A 14,332-nucleotide genomic window follows, 5' to 3' on the forward strand; every position below is an offset into this window, starting at 1 on the left:
CGGAGCACACGCAGTAAGTGTAGTGCTCAAAGTGGATAATGAATGTCCTACCTGAACGGGTAGTTCACGGTGGGGTAGGTCAAAGGGTAGGGGGTGATTTGCCTCTGGTCTGGCTAATGCCGGGGAGGGGTTTTCCCTTGTAGTCACACTCACTCCAAAGGGAATACCATGGGGGGTACCTACATGCCGGAGCCATGATCTCTTGGTAACCCTTGTTGACGGTGGTATCGCCGACGGCAAGAACGTCACTGCAGTTGTAGCACTCGTCGACAGTAGTACCTTACTATCTTTAGTTGACGGAGGTCTTGTTGTAATCCTGCAAGATACAATGGTCGTCGACGACAATGGAGAAGAGGACATTATCATAGGCAATGTCGCTTTTGTGAAAGTTGGTGGTTTGGTCGTAGATGTCATTGACAACATCGTCGATGGTGAAGGAAGTTTTGAAGTTTTAAATTTTTTTTGTCAGGAAATATTTTTGCTGTATAAGGAAGCGATTTCGACATATTTATGACAGAACTCTCTCTAGTAGCTGGTGTTGAAGGCTCAGAAGAGACTTTTGAGGAAGATTTCTTATGTGGCACCACCTCGTTTCCATGAGATTTTTTAAGGGCTTTTTTGTAGGGCCCTGGAGGCTCCACTTCCAAAGATCTTTCTCTCTTGTGAGATTTCTCAGTTTGCACAGTCATCACTCTCTTCCCCAGAGAATGCATGTTCTTTTGATTTACGTTTTTGTAACCACAAGAGGAGCCTTTCGTCTCTATCTTTTAGGGTTTTCTGTGAGAAAGTTATACTGATGTTTTGCAGTTCCAAACCTAATGCTCTAGATAGACAATAATTACACTCACTGTTAGGGTCTTCTGAGTAAAGTCTCTTTTTGCCACAGGTGTTACATGGCTTAAAAGGGCCTTTTCTTGGAGATCCTGACATGGTGGGAATGTCCCAGGCTGTAATAAAATGTAAGTTTTTAAAGATGACCTGAGAAGTAGTAAGTTGAAGTAACCTCTGAAGAGAAAAACTGAGCAGAGCTCAGGGAGACTCCTATCACCTGACGTGCGGTAGAAAATCTATGGAACTGGAGCCTCTGTGGTGAGGGTTCTAGAGGGTGCTGACGCCTTATTGAGCAATGTATAGCTTTAGTTTGTTTTTAAGAAAGGACATAGATAGGCTATTAAATTGAGCTTTGCTTTCCTTTTAAAGCCTATTATTTTAATGTACACTACTTATTATGATACCAGGGTCTACCAATTCGATGATGGGGAATGATTAAAGCATGTGAATTTATGAAAGATTCTATACTGGAGAAAGAAAGGAACCAACACCAGCGAGAGCATAGGTAGAGTAATATATACTGGCCCTGATGTCTGTGTGGGATGTTGGAGCTCAAGGTAGATATTGCATGATGCCATCTGTTGTGGGTGCGTGAAATTTGCTATGCAAAAGTTTCCTGAAGGGATATTCAAAAGGTTAACAATCTGTAATTAGAAGTCTTTATCAGAAAAACTACTGCTTTAGGATTTTGTATTTTTTTTTTAAACAAAAAAAGTTTGCTGAGTGGCTGCATGAAACCCAATGGCCACTGAGCATGCTTACAATGCCTTCAGAGGAGTGGCTCTAAATTTGATTGACTGCCTGCCACAGCTTAAATTGAGGCCTGTGTGTAGGAAGTTGGCTCTGTATGTACTATTTCAAAGTAAGAAATAGCATGCACAGAGTCCAAGGGTTCCCCTTAGAGGTAAGATAGTGGCAAAAAGAGATAATTCTAATGCTTTATTTTGTTGTAGTGTGGTCGAGCAGTAGGCTTATCAGAGGGTAGTGTTAAGCATTTGTTGTACACACACAGGCAATAAATGAGGAATACACACTCAAAGACAATTCCAGGCCAACAGGTTTTTATATAGAAAAATATATTTTCTTAGTCTATTTTAAGAACCACAGGTTCAAGATTTACAATCAATACTTCAAATGAAAGGTACTTCACTTAGGTATCATAGGAACTTCGAATCAGCAAAATAGCATGTACAGTTTTGGCAAAAATGGCAATAAGCTATTTTAAAACTAGACAGTGCAAATTTCAACAGTTCCTGGGGTAGGTAAGTATTTGTTAGTTTTGCAGGTAAGTAAACCACCTACAGGGTTCAAAGTTGGACCCAAGGTAGACCACCATTGGGGGTTCAGGGCAACCCCAAAGTTACCACACCAGCAGCTCAGGGCCGGTTGGTGCCCAAAACCCATCAACTTTAAAGGAGAAGGGGGTGCCCCGGTTCCAGTCTGCCAGCAGGTAAGTACCCATGACTTCAGAGGGCAGACCAGGGGGGGTTTGTAGGGCACGGGGGGGAAACAAATCAGCACAAAAAGTACACCCTCAGCGGCACAGGGGCAGCCCGGTGCAGAGTGCAAACAGGCATCGGGTTTGCAATAGGTTTCAATGGGAGACCCAGGGGTCTCTTCAACGAAGCAGGCAGGCAAGGGGGGGTTCCTCGGTATAGCCACCACCTGTGCAAAGGAGAGGGCCACCTGGGGGTCGCTTGTGCACTGGAGGTCGGATCCTTCAGGTCCTGGGGGCTGCGGGTGCAGTGTCTTTACCAGGCGTCGGGTTCTTAGAAGCAGGCAGTTGCAGTCAGGGGAAGCCTCTGGATTCCCTCTGCAGGTATCGCTGGTGGGGCTCAGGGGGGTCAACTCTGGCTACTCACAGGGTCGCAGTCACCGCAGAGTCCTCCCTGTAGTGTTGTTTCTCCGCAGGTTGAGCCGGGGGCATTGGGTGCAGAGTGGAAAGTCTCACGCTTCCGGTCAGAAACGTGCAGTCCTTTAAAAATTGTTTCTTTGTTGCAAGTTTCAGTCTTTGTGGAACAGGGCCGCTGTCCTCAGGAGTTCTTGGTCCTTTTAGATGCAGGGTACTCCTCTGAGGCTTCAGAGGTCGCTGGACCCTGGGGGACGCGTCGCTGTTGCAGTTTTTCTTGAAGTGGGGAGACAGGCCGGTAGGGCTGGGGCCAAAGCAATTGGGGTCTCCGTCTTCTATGCAGGGCTACAGGTCAGCAGTCCTTCTCCATCTTCAGGTTGCAGGAATCTAGTTTTCTAGGTTCTGGGGAGCCCCTAAATACTGAATTTAGGGGTGTGTTTAGGTCTGGGGGGTTAGTAGCCAATGGCTACTAGCCCTGAGGGTGGCTGCACCCTCTTTGTGCCTCCTCCCTGAGGGGAGGGGGCACATCTCTAATCCTTTTGGGGGAATCCTCCATCTGCAAGATGGAGGATTTCTAAAAGTTAGAGTTACCTCAGCTCAGGACACCTTAGGGGTTGTCCTGACTGGCCAGTGACTCCTCCTTGTTGTTCTCAATTTCTCCTCCGGCCTTGCCGCCAAAAGTGGAGCCGTGGACGGAGGGGGCGGGCATCTCCACCAGCTGGAGTGCCCTAAGGCGCTGTAACAAAGGGGGTGAGCCTTTGAGGCTCACCGCCAGGTGTTACAGTTCCTGCAGGGGGAGGTGAGAAGCACCTCCACCCAGTACAGGCTTTGTTACTAGCCACAGAGTGACAAAGGCACTCTCCCCATGTGGCCAGCAACATGTCTGGTGTGTGGCAGGCTGGTAAAACTAGTCATCCCACACTGGAAGTCAGGTATGTTTTCAGGGGGCATCTCTAAGATGCCCTCTGGGGTGTATTTCACAATAAAATGTACACTGGCATCAGTGTGCATTTATTGTGCTGAGAAGTTTGATACCAAACTTCCCAGTTTTCCGTGTAGCCATTATGGTGCTGTGGAGTTCGTGTATGACAGACTCCCAGACCATATACTCTCATGGCTACCCTGCACTTACAGTGTCTAATGTTTTGCTTAGACACTGTAGGGGCATAGGGCTCATGCACCTATGCCCTCACCTATGGTATAGTGCACCCTGTTCCTATGATACCTAAGTTAGGTACCTTTCATTTGAAGTACTGATTGTAAATCTTGAACCTGTGGTTCTTAAAATAAACTAAGAAAAGACATTTTATTATATAAAAACCTATTGGCCTGGAATTGTCTTTGTGTGTGTGTTCCTCATTTATTACTCTTTGATAAGCCTACTGCTCGACCACACTACCACAAAATAGAGCATTAGAATTCTCTCTTTTTGCCACTATCTTACCTCTAAGGGAAACCCTTGGACTCTGTGCATGCTATTTCTTACTTTGAAATAGTACATACAGAGCCAACTTCCTACATTGGTGGATCAGCGGTGGGGTACAAGACTTTGCATTTGCTGGACTACTCAGCCAATACCTGATCACACGACTAAATTCCCAAAATTGTCATTAGAAACAGATTTTTTAAATTTGAGCTATTTTTCTAAATGTTTAAAAGTCCTGCTAGGGCCTTCTGTTAGTGCATGTTAGCATTTCTTTTAGAGTTTAAAAGTTTTGTAAAAGTTTAAATTAAGTTCTAGAGATAGTTTTAGATTCTTAAAAAGTATTCCAACTTTTTGAAACATAATGGGGGTCATTCCAACCCTGGCGGTTGGTGTTAAAGCGGAGGCTAACCCGCCAAAAGGCTGGCGGTTAAAAAAATGGAATTCTGACCCTGGCGGAAACCGCCAACAGAGACCGCCACTTTAACACTCCGACCGCCACGGCGGGACAAACAAACAGCGCGTCGGTCACCGCCAACAGACAGGTGGGAGACAATGTACCTCCCACCCTATCACAACCCACCAATCCGCCACCTTTTCCGGGGCGGTAGCCCCGCCGTTAAAAACACGGCGGAAACAGATATTTAGAACGCAAAAACGCTCACCTCCATGCACCCCACGAGGAATCTGGACAGCATGGAACCCGAACTACACATCCTCCCAGCTATTGTATTCCTGCTCCTCTACCAGGAGCACGAACGCCGGCGCAGAAGACAACGGTGAGTACAGCACCTACGACACAGGGGAGGGGGGAGGGAAAAATATTAGGGGGACACACATACGCGACACCCCCACCCCCACCCTCACCCACTACAGCACACACATCAATGCATAGCAATACATCACAGTTACACACCCCAAACCCCCCGGAAGAATGCAAAGACAAAAGGAAATGATTATAAAATTTGAATAATATTGTAAGGCTGAGTATGAAATATATCAAACATCTATAACTATATATACATAAATTGTCCAGTCCGATATGTGTATCAGCCATTGTTCGTGGGCCACTGGGCCAAAACACATGGGCAAAGCCCACACAGGATACCTGCCTCCAACGGAGAGAACACTGCAGGGGCATCAGATAGGAAAACTACAGACACCTCAGGGGGAAGGGAAGGGGTGGCACCTCAGCCAGATGAGTCCACGACGCCAGATCCACGAGGGGCCTCCATGCCCACTGTGCCATCCTGGGGAGTGCAAAGCCACAGTCTCTCAAGTCTCTACAGTGAGTGGCTTGCCCACTCTGCCATCCTGGGGTGTGCAAAGCCACAGTCTCTCAAGTCTCTACAGTGGGTGGGTTGCCCACTCTGCCATCCTGGGGAGTGCAAAGCCACAGTCTCTCAAGTCTCTACAGTGGGTGGCTTGCCCACTGTGCCATCCTGGGGAGTGCAAAGCCACAGTCTCTCAAGTAGATGCAGGTCTCCACTGGTACTGGAGGGGGACTAGTGCCCAGAGTGCTTCATGCAGCCCTGCCCGACACAGATGCGGGCCTGCCCCTTCCGCCAATGGGCCAGCGGTTCATGAGATGAAGGGCCCAGTTCAGCGTTGCTTTAGACAGCTGTGCCCAGCGGAGCGGTGCTTGAGATCAAGTGCCCAGCGGAGCGGTGCTTGAGATGAAGGGCCCAGCGGAGCGGTGCTTGAGATGAAGGGCCCAGCGGAGCGGTGCTTGACTTGAAGGGCCCAGCGGAGCGGTGCTTGAGATGAAGGGCCCAGCGGAGCGGTGCTTGAGATGAAGGGCCCAGCGGAGCGGTGCTTTAGATGAAGGGCCCAGCGGAGCGGTGCTTGAGATGAAGGGCCCAGCGGAGCGGTGCTTGAGATGAAGGGCCCAGCGGAGCGGTGCTTGAGATGAAGGGCCCAGCGGAGCGGTGCTTTAGATGAAGGGTCCAGCGGAGCGGTGCTTGAGATGAAGGGCCCAGCGGAGCGGTGCTTGAGATGAAGGGCCCAGCAGAGCGGTGCTTGAGATGAAGGGCCCAGTTCAGAGGTGCTTGACTTGAAGGGCCCAGTTCAGCGGTGCTTGACTTGAAGGGCCCAGTTCAGCGGTTCTTGAGACGGCGGTGCCCAGTTCAGCGGTGCTTGAGACGGCGGTGCCCAGTTCAGCAGTGCTTGAGACGGCGGTGCCCAGTTCAGCGGTGCTTGACTTGAATGGCCCAGTTCAGCGGTGCTTGAGACGGCGGTGCCCAGTTCAGCGGTGCTTGAGATGAAGGGCCCAGTTCAGCGGTGCTTGAGACGGCGGTGCCCAGTTCAGCGGTGCTTGAGACAGCGGTGCCCAGTTCAGCGGTGCTTGAGACGGCGGTGCCCAGTTTAGCGGTGCTTGAGAAGGCGGTGCCCAGTTCAGCGGTGCTTGAGACGGCGGTGCCCAGTTCAGCGGTGCTTGACTTGAAGGGCCCAGTTCAGCGGTGCTTGAGATGAAGGGCCCAGTTCAGCGGTGCTTGACTTGAAGGGCCCAGTTCAGCGGTGCTTGAGATGAAGGGCCCAGTTCAGCGGTGCTTGACTTGAAGGGCCCAGTTCAGCGGTGCTTGAGACGGCGGTGCCCAGTTCAGCGGTGCTTGACTTGAAGGGCCCAGTTCAGCGGTGCTTGAGACGGCGGTGCCCAGTTCAGCAGTGCTTGACTTGAAGGGCCCAGTTCAGCGGTGCTTGACTTGAATGGGCCCTGTTCAGCGGTGCTTGAGAGAAAGGGCCCAATGCAGTGGTGCTTGAGATGAGTGTCCAGGTCAGCAGATCCGGCCATGGCATGGATGTCACTCGCCACCTGACATGTGGCTGGCGGGACCTTCCTGCCCATCTGTCTGTTGGCTTGCGGGGCCCTCATGGGCTGCAGTCCCGGGCCTGTGGGTGTCCTCCTGCACACCTGGAATGGGACTGGTGGGGCCCTCCTGGGCAGCTGGCCTGCTGCCAGACTTGTCGGGCGTGCTGCCCTTCCCACCCTTCCCTGCTCGTCTGTGGCCCTTTCCAACCTTTGGCGGTGTGCCAGGTGGCACCCCACTTCCTGACGGAGCCAGGGTAGGGACTTTGGACCCTGCAGTCTTTGGCCTCTCGCGCCAGGCACTGGCAATCTTTGCTTGCTTTTCCGGGGGTGGGCTGGCCGTGTCTTGGCTCCTAGCAGAACTAGCTGCACTTGAGGGTGGGGGACTCCACAGTCCTTGGACAATAGTCCTTATAGGTCCAGGTTTTGTGGTGGCTGAGGTGCTGATTGGAGTCTTATGAGCTGGACGGGGTGGGGGAGTTGTTGGAAAGAGGTCAAGTTTGGAAAGGAAAAGCAATTTAGAAAGAGATGGACGGGTAGGTGTAGTGGGTATGGGAGTGGAGGAAGAGGATGTGGTTGTAGGAGAGCGAAGTCTGGTGTCTTTGGGTGCAGGTGCTTGGGCTGGAGGCTGTCGTGAGGTGGATGGCTGTTGGGTGGGTGGCTGCCTGCGTTTGTGTGGTTTGGAAGAGGGGGTGACAGACACACTGGGAGAGGACACAGGGGACGTGTAAATGGTAGTGGGGGTGGTGACTGCACGTGTGCGGAGTGTTCTGGTGGGTGTGCTGGTGATGGACGTAGTGGCTGAAGATGTTGTGCATGCAAGTGTGAGTGGAGATGTCACAGGGAGGGAGGAGGGAGACGAGGAGGAGGGGGACACAGAGGAGGCAGTGGCAGTTGGTATGTCTGCATGTGGATGTTGCTTGTGTGAATGCTTGTGTGATGTGTGGTGCTTATGTCTGGATGAGCTTCCCTTGGGTGTTGAGGTGTGTGCAGGCTGGTCTGATGGTGTGGCTGGGATAGGCAGAGGTACAGGGGATTGGGTCTGGGTGGAGGAAGTTGGAGGGGGGAGGCTAGAGACAGGGACAATGGCTGCCGTCAGTGCTGAGGCCAGAGCGTTGAACGATCGCTGATGGGCAGCCTGACCAGAATGAATGCCCTCCAGGTATGCATTACTCCGGTGCACCTCCCTTTCTACACCCTGGATGGCATTCAAAAGGGTAGACTGCCCAACAATGATGGTCCTCAGGAGGTCAATGACCTCCTCACTGAGGGCAGGAGGGGTGACAGGGGCAGGGCCTGAGGTGCCTGGGGCGAAGGAGATGCCCAACGTCCTGGGTGAGCAGGCACGGGGCGAACGCTGAGGGGCTGCTGGGAGGGCGGTGCTGGTGCGCAGGGTTGTGGCTGTACCTGTTGTTGCGGGGGGCACGGATGTTGCCGCCACCACAAGGGAGCTCCCTTCAGAGGACGAGTCGCTGCCACTGACATCAGCACCAGTCCCCGCTGTGGAGCTCCCCTCGCCCTCCGTCCCACTGGTGTACTCAGAGTCCGTTGCATGCTCCGATGCCACTTCTCCTCCGCCTGATGATGCTATTGCACACATGAACAGGAAGACCACAAAAAAGGGGGGGGGAGAAATAAAGACATGTTGTGTGCATGCATAGGCGACACCGTTGGCGGAGAGGACAGACACAGAAGCCCCCTGCACTACGCCGCGCACTTGGGGTCCACTACTCAATCCGTGGGACATGGCCTACAAGCCTATGGATGACAACTGCACACATAGATGACACAGGGCCATGGATACCTGTACTTGGCACCCTACAGAGGTGGGGGGCGGGGGCACAGGGCAATGCCTTACGGAGGGGCCTAGCCTACAGAAATCGCCTGGCCTAGGGATACCCACAGCCCTCCTCCCCCACCCAGACACCTCCACTGCGCGCAAAGTCAGCAGAATGAGGTTGTACTCACCCCCTTGTGTCTGCTGTGATGTCCTCACACGCCCATCCAAATCGGGGTAGGACACCGCCATGATCCGGGACATCAGGGGGGTCAAAGTGCGACTGGCACCCCTCCTACGTTGGGAGGCCATCCCCAGCTGAGCCTCCGCCGTCTTCCTGCTCCAGCGGCGGATGTCCTCCCACCTCTTCTGGCAGTGGGTGCCCCGTCTGTTGTGGACCCCCAGGGTCCGGAAGTCCTTGGCGATGGCACGCCAAATATCGACTTTCTAGTGGGCGCTGACCTATGTGACATGTACAGGGAGAGAAACATTGTTATCACCTTCTGCATGCTCGATGTGAGTGGCCCCCCATCCCCACCCTTGCCATGTGGCACATGCTCTCATCTGTCGTTTGATGCATGCCTGAATCGCTCCCCTCCACCCCCTCTTTCATCCACCCCACTCAACACAGGCATTGCCCACAAAGCATGCTCCCAGTGTATTTACCTGTTGGTCTGGAGGACCGCAGAGTAGCGCATACTGGGGGAGGAGCCCATCCACAAGTTTCTCCAACTCCTCCGTGCTGAAGGCAGGGGCCCTTTCCCCAGTTGCATGAGCCATTGTCGCTTCCAGACCGCTGTCACAGCAGCACTTGCAGTGTAGGTACCCTCCTGTGGAAGATCAGGTATCGAGTGATTAAGCTGATAGAAAATGGCGGTCACGCCCGCGGCGGTGCTTACCGCGGCGGTGGGTACCATGACCGCCGGCGCACATCGTCATTGGCTCCTGAAACCCATAGGGATCAATGTTAACCAATGCGGCTTTGCGCCGCAGTCTTCGACCGCCTACCGCCACGGTGTGCCACGCCAGCGCATTGACCTCACATCCCACTGTCGCACTTCACAGGTCAGGCAACCGCCATTTCAAGGGCCCACATGGCTTAATTTCTACTGCGTCACACATACCTAGGCCTTGCATCGACACTCATACAACCCATACAATTCATTGGGAATCGTGTTATGTGCAAGCAGTGGAAACGTACCTGTGAGTTGATTGACTCTGTTCTCGCTGTTGTCCTTCATAGGCACCGTCCACTGGGACATGCGAGGAGATGGAGGAATCTTCCCGTGTACAGACCGCTGGTGGACCTGTCGACAATGGAAGAAAGACATGTCATACTGACATACAGGCTTGACCGAGCCACTATACAGGAACTGTGTGCCCAGCTGGAGCCAGACCTGATGTCACCCATCCGCCAACCCACAGGGATCCCCCCTCTAGTGCAGGTTCTGTCAGTACTCCATTTTTTGGCAAGTGGGTCATTTCAAACAACAGTGGCCATTTGATCAGGGATGTCTCAGCCTATGTTTTCCAAGGTGTTGTCCAGAGTGTTGTCTGCCCTGATGAAATACATGCAGAGCTGCATCGTTTTCCCTGAGGTGGGGAATTTGGCTACAGTGAAGGGTGATTTCTATGCCCTTGGACATATTCCCAACATCATTGGTGCCATTGATGGGACACATGTGGCTTTGGTCCCCCCCAGCAGGAGTGAACAGGTGTACAGGAACAGAAAAAGTTATCATTCCATGAATGTCCAGGTGGTCTGTTTGGCTGACCAGTACATCTCCCATGTAAATGCCAAGTTACCTTGGTCAGTGCATGACGCGTACATAATGCAAAATAGCAGCATCCCTTACGTGATGGGTCAACTCCAGAGGCACCGTGTGTGGCTAATTGGTGACTCAGGTTACCCCAACCTGTCGTGGCTACTGACCCCAGTGAGGAATCCCAGGACAAGGGCAGAGGAACGGTACAATGAGGCCCATGGGCGTACTATGAGGGTGATCGAGCGGACCTTCGGCCTCCTGAAGACCAGGTTTAGATGCCTCCATATGACAGGTGGATCCCTAATGTACTCACCAAAGAAGGTGTGCCAGATCATCGTGGCCTGCTGTATGCTTCACAACCTGGCTTTGCGACGCCAGGTCCCTTTCCTGCAGGAGGATGGTCCAGATGGTGGTATTGTAGCAGCTGTGGAGCCTGCGGAGAGTGAAGAGGAGGAAGACGAAGAGGACGACATAGACAACAGGAACACAGTAATACAGCAGTATTTTCAATGACACACAGGTAAGAATCAACACCGGCATTTTACATTTACTTAAAGACTACTGCCTCTCTACTGTCTGACCTTTTTCCCCAGTGTATGGTAACTGAGTTGTGACTTTCCCTTCCAATTTCAGAGATGTGGGCCCCACTGCGTGACCTCTGCTTTGTTTCCCCATGGACTACAGCTGTGTGACAGTGGTATGTTGTAATCACAATGTAACTTAACATTTTGGCACGGTTATGTCTAATACATTTGTTCTAAATTACAGCCAGACTCCAGATTGTTTTGTGCAATAAGTGTGATTATTAAAGTGCTCTAAATTGAAAAGTGGTTGCAATTCGGTGAGGGCTGATGGTGGAGGAATGTCCATGGCAGAGTCCAGATTATCAGTCTCACAGGTGCATTGTCCATATGCCTGTGGAAAGTGGAGCAGGGGCAGTTTGAGGTTGGACAGGGTGACAATGTGGGACAGTGGGATGACAATCAGGGGGTATCCTTTCCTGGCGGGGGTCTTGGCATCTCACTCTGTCTTCTTCCTAGATCTCAGGGCCCGCTTGCGGGGTGGTTCTCCTTCTGCAGGGGGTGGGGTTCTGGTGGCCTGTTGTTCTTGTGTCGGGCCTCCTGTCCACTAGCGCCGGCGGAGGTGGTCGGCTGTTCTTGGTCCATGCTAGTGACAGGGACCCTTTGTGGTGCCACATGGTCCCGCAATGTGGTGACTATCTGATTGAGAGCCACTACGATGGTGCCCATTGTGGAACTTATGTTTCTTAGTTCCTCCCTGAACCCCATAAACTGTTCCTCCTGCAGAACCTGGATCTCCTGGAACCTGGCCAGGACCGTCACCATCGTCTCCTGGGAGTGGTGGTATGCTCCCATGATGGAGGATAGGGCCTCGTGGAGAGTGGGTTCCCTGGGCCTGTCCCCCCCTGTCACACAGCAGCCCTCCCAGTTCCCCTGTTTCCCTGGGCCTCTGTCCCCTGGACAGTGTGCCCACTACCACTGCCCCCAGGTCCCTGTTGTTGTTGGGGTGGTGGGTTAACCTGGGTGCCCTGTAGTGGTGGACACACCGCTGATTGACGTGTCCTGGGGACAGAGGTATGGGCCCGCTGGGTGGGTGCTGTGCTGGTGTTCCCAGAGGGGGGTAGGTCTGATGTGGCCTGTGGCTGTCTGAGGGGAACCGACTGTCCCGAGGTCCCCGATGGGCCGGGCTAGTCATCTTGGTCCAGGGAGACAGAGCTGCTGTCATCACTGTGGGCCTCTTCTGGGGGTGGAATGGACATTTCTGGACCCTCCTGGGCGGTGTTGTGGCGTTCGGGTCCTGCAGGGGTATAAGAGTATGGTTATTGCTTCTGTGTGTGCCATAGCGTGCAATGGGTGGGTGCCCGTGTACCCCAGTGCTGGCATTCCCTTGTGGGGGCTGTTGTGACTGTGGTTTGGGGGGGATGGGTATATCCAGTGGGCATGCTTAGGTGATGGGTGTCCATGGTTTGTGGTCGCATGCAGGACTTGGTGTTGGGATGGGTGGGTTGTGATGGTGAGACATTAGCAAGGAGGATGTGTGATGGTGGTGGGGGGGAGGGTGGGGGTATGAGTTGGCATGCTGGTGGGTGGGGGGGATGAAGTAGTTGAGATTTGACTTACCAGAGTCCATTCCTCCGCCTACTCCTGCGAGGCCCTCAGGATGCAGGATCGCCAAGACCTGTTCCTCCCATGTTGTAAATTCTTGGGGTTGAGGTGGGGGTCCGCTGCCAGTCCGCTGCACCGCGATGTTGTGTCTGGATACCATGGAACGCACCTTCCCCCGTAGGTCGTTCCACCGCTTCCTGATGTCGTCCCGATTTCTCGGATGCTGTCCCACAGCGTTGACCCTGTCCACTATTCTTTGCCATAGCTCCATCTTCCTGGCAATGGTGGTGTGCTGCACCTGTGTCCTGAAGAGCTGGGGCTCTACCCGAACTATTTCCTCCACCATGACCCTGAGTTCAGCGTCTGAAAACCTGGGGTGTCTTTGCGGTGCCATGGGGTGGTGTGGATGAGGTGTGGGGTGGTGTTTGTGGTGATGAGTGTGGTGAGTGTGGTGGTGTGTGGTGTTTTGTGCGTGGATGTTGTATGGGTGATGGTGTTATGTGCCTGTGAATGCTCTTGTACTAGCTGGTAGTGTCTCTCTCTGGCCTTCGTGAATAATTTTTGGTCGTAGGGGTTTGTGGGTGATGTGGGTGGGTGTTTTATATTGTATTGAGTGTGTGGGAGTGGTGTGTGTATGTGTATCAGGTGTGTGTATTTCAAATTGTCCAATGTGGCTGTGTTTTGGAGCTGTGTGTGTATTTTGACCGCAGCGGTGTGTACCGCCAATGGAACACCGCGGTTGAAAGACCGCCGCGTGGATTCGTGGGTCGGAATGGCATAGGCGTATTTCTGTTGGCGTGACGGTGGAGGTTTGGTCATCGCCAGTTTATCGCTGGCCGTTGGTGTGGCGGACTTTTGTGGATGTCGGTTTTTGGGCGGTTTGACTGTTGCGGGTCAGAATGACCGTGGCGGTTTGCCGCGGCGGTGTTATGGCGGTCTTCTGACCGGCGGTAAGCGCCTTTTACTGGTGAGGTCAGAATGACCGCCAATGTCTAATGCAGAAGAGATAGTGATGGAACTCAACCTCACCCCTTACCTGCATCGAAGGATGTCAGAGTTAAGGTCTCTCTGCAAAACAAAAAGATTAAAACTGGTTCAAACCCTACCAAAGTACAGCTCCAGGAACTTTTGGCAGAGTTTTCTAAAAACAACCCCTCTGATGATGCCCTCACAGAGGGGGACCCTAGTGATGTGGAGGATTTCCCACCTCCAGTTCTAGATAGGGAGCCCAGGGTTTCTCAAACCCTGTCTCCACAAGTGATAGTCCGAGATGTTGCTTCTCTCACAGGAGAGTCCAACAGCTCTGCAAGCATTGAGGCAGCCTCAATGAAAATGACCTCCTGTTAGCCAGGATGGCCAAAAGATTGGCTTTTGAGAGACAGCTCCTAGCCATAGAAAGGGAAAGACAAGAGATGGGCTTAGGTCCCATCAATGGTGGCAGCAACATAAAGAGGGTCAGAGATTCTCCTGACATGTTGAAAATCCCCAAAGGGATTGTAACTAAATATGAAGATGGTGATGACATCACCAAATGGTTCACACCTTTTGAGAGGGCTTGTGCAACCAGAAAAGTAAACAGATCTCACTGGGGTGCTCTCCTTTGGGAAATGTTCACTGGAAAGTGTAGGGATAGACTCCTCACACTCTCTGGAAAAGAGGCAGAATCCTATGACCTCATGAAGGCTACCTTGATTGAGGGCTTTGGATTCTCAACTGAGGAGTACAGAATTAGGTTCAGGGGGGCAAAAAAATCC

Source organism: Pleurodeles waltl, chromosome 4_1 (assembly GCF_031143425.1).
Source record: "Pleurodeles waltl isolate 20211129_DDA chromosome 4_1, aPleWal1.hap1.20221129, whole genome shotgun sequence".
Classification (NCBI taxonomy): domain Eukaryota; kingdom Metazoa; phylum Chordata; class Amphibia; order Caudata; family Salamandridae; genus Pleurodeles; species Pleurodeles waltl.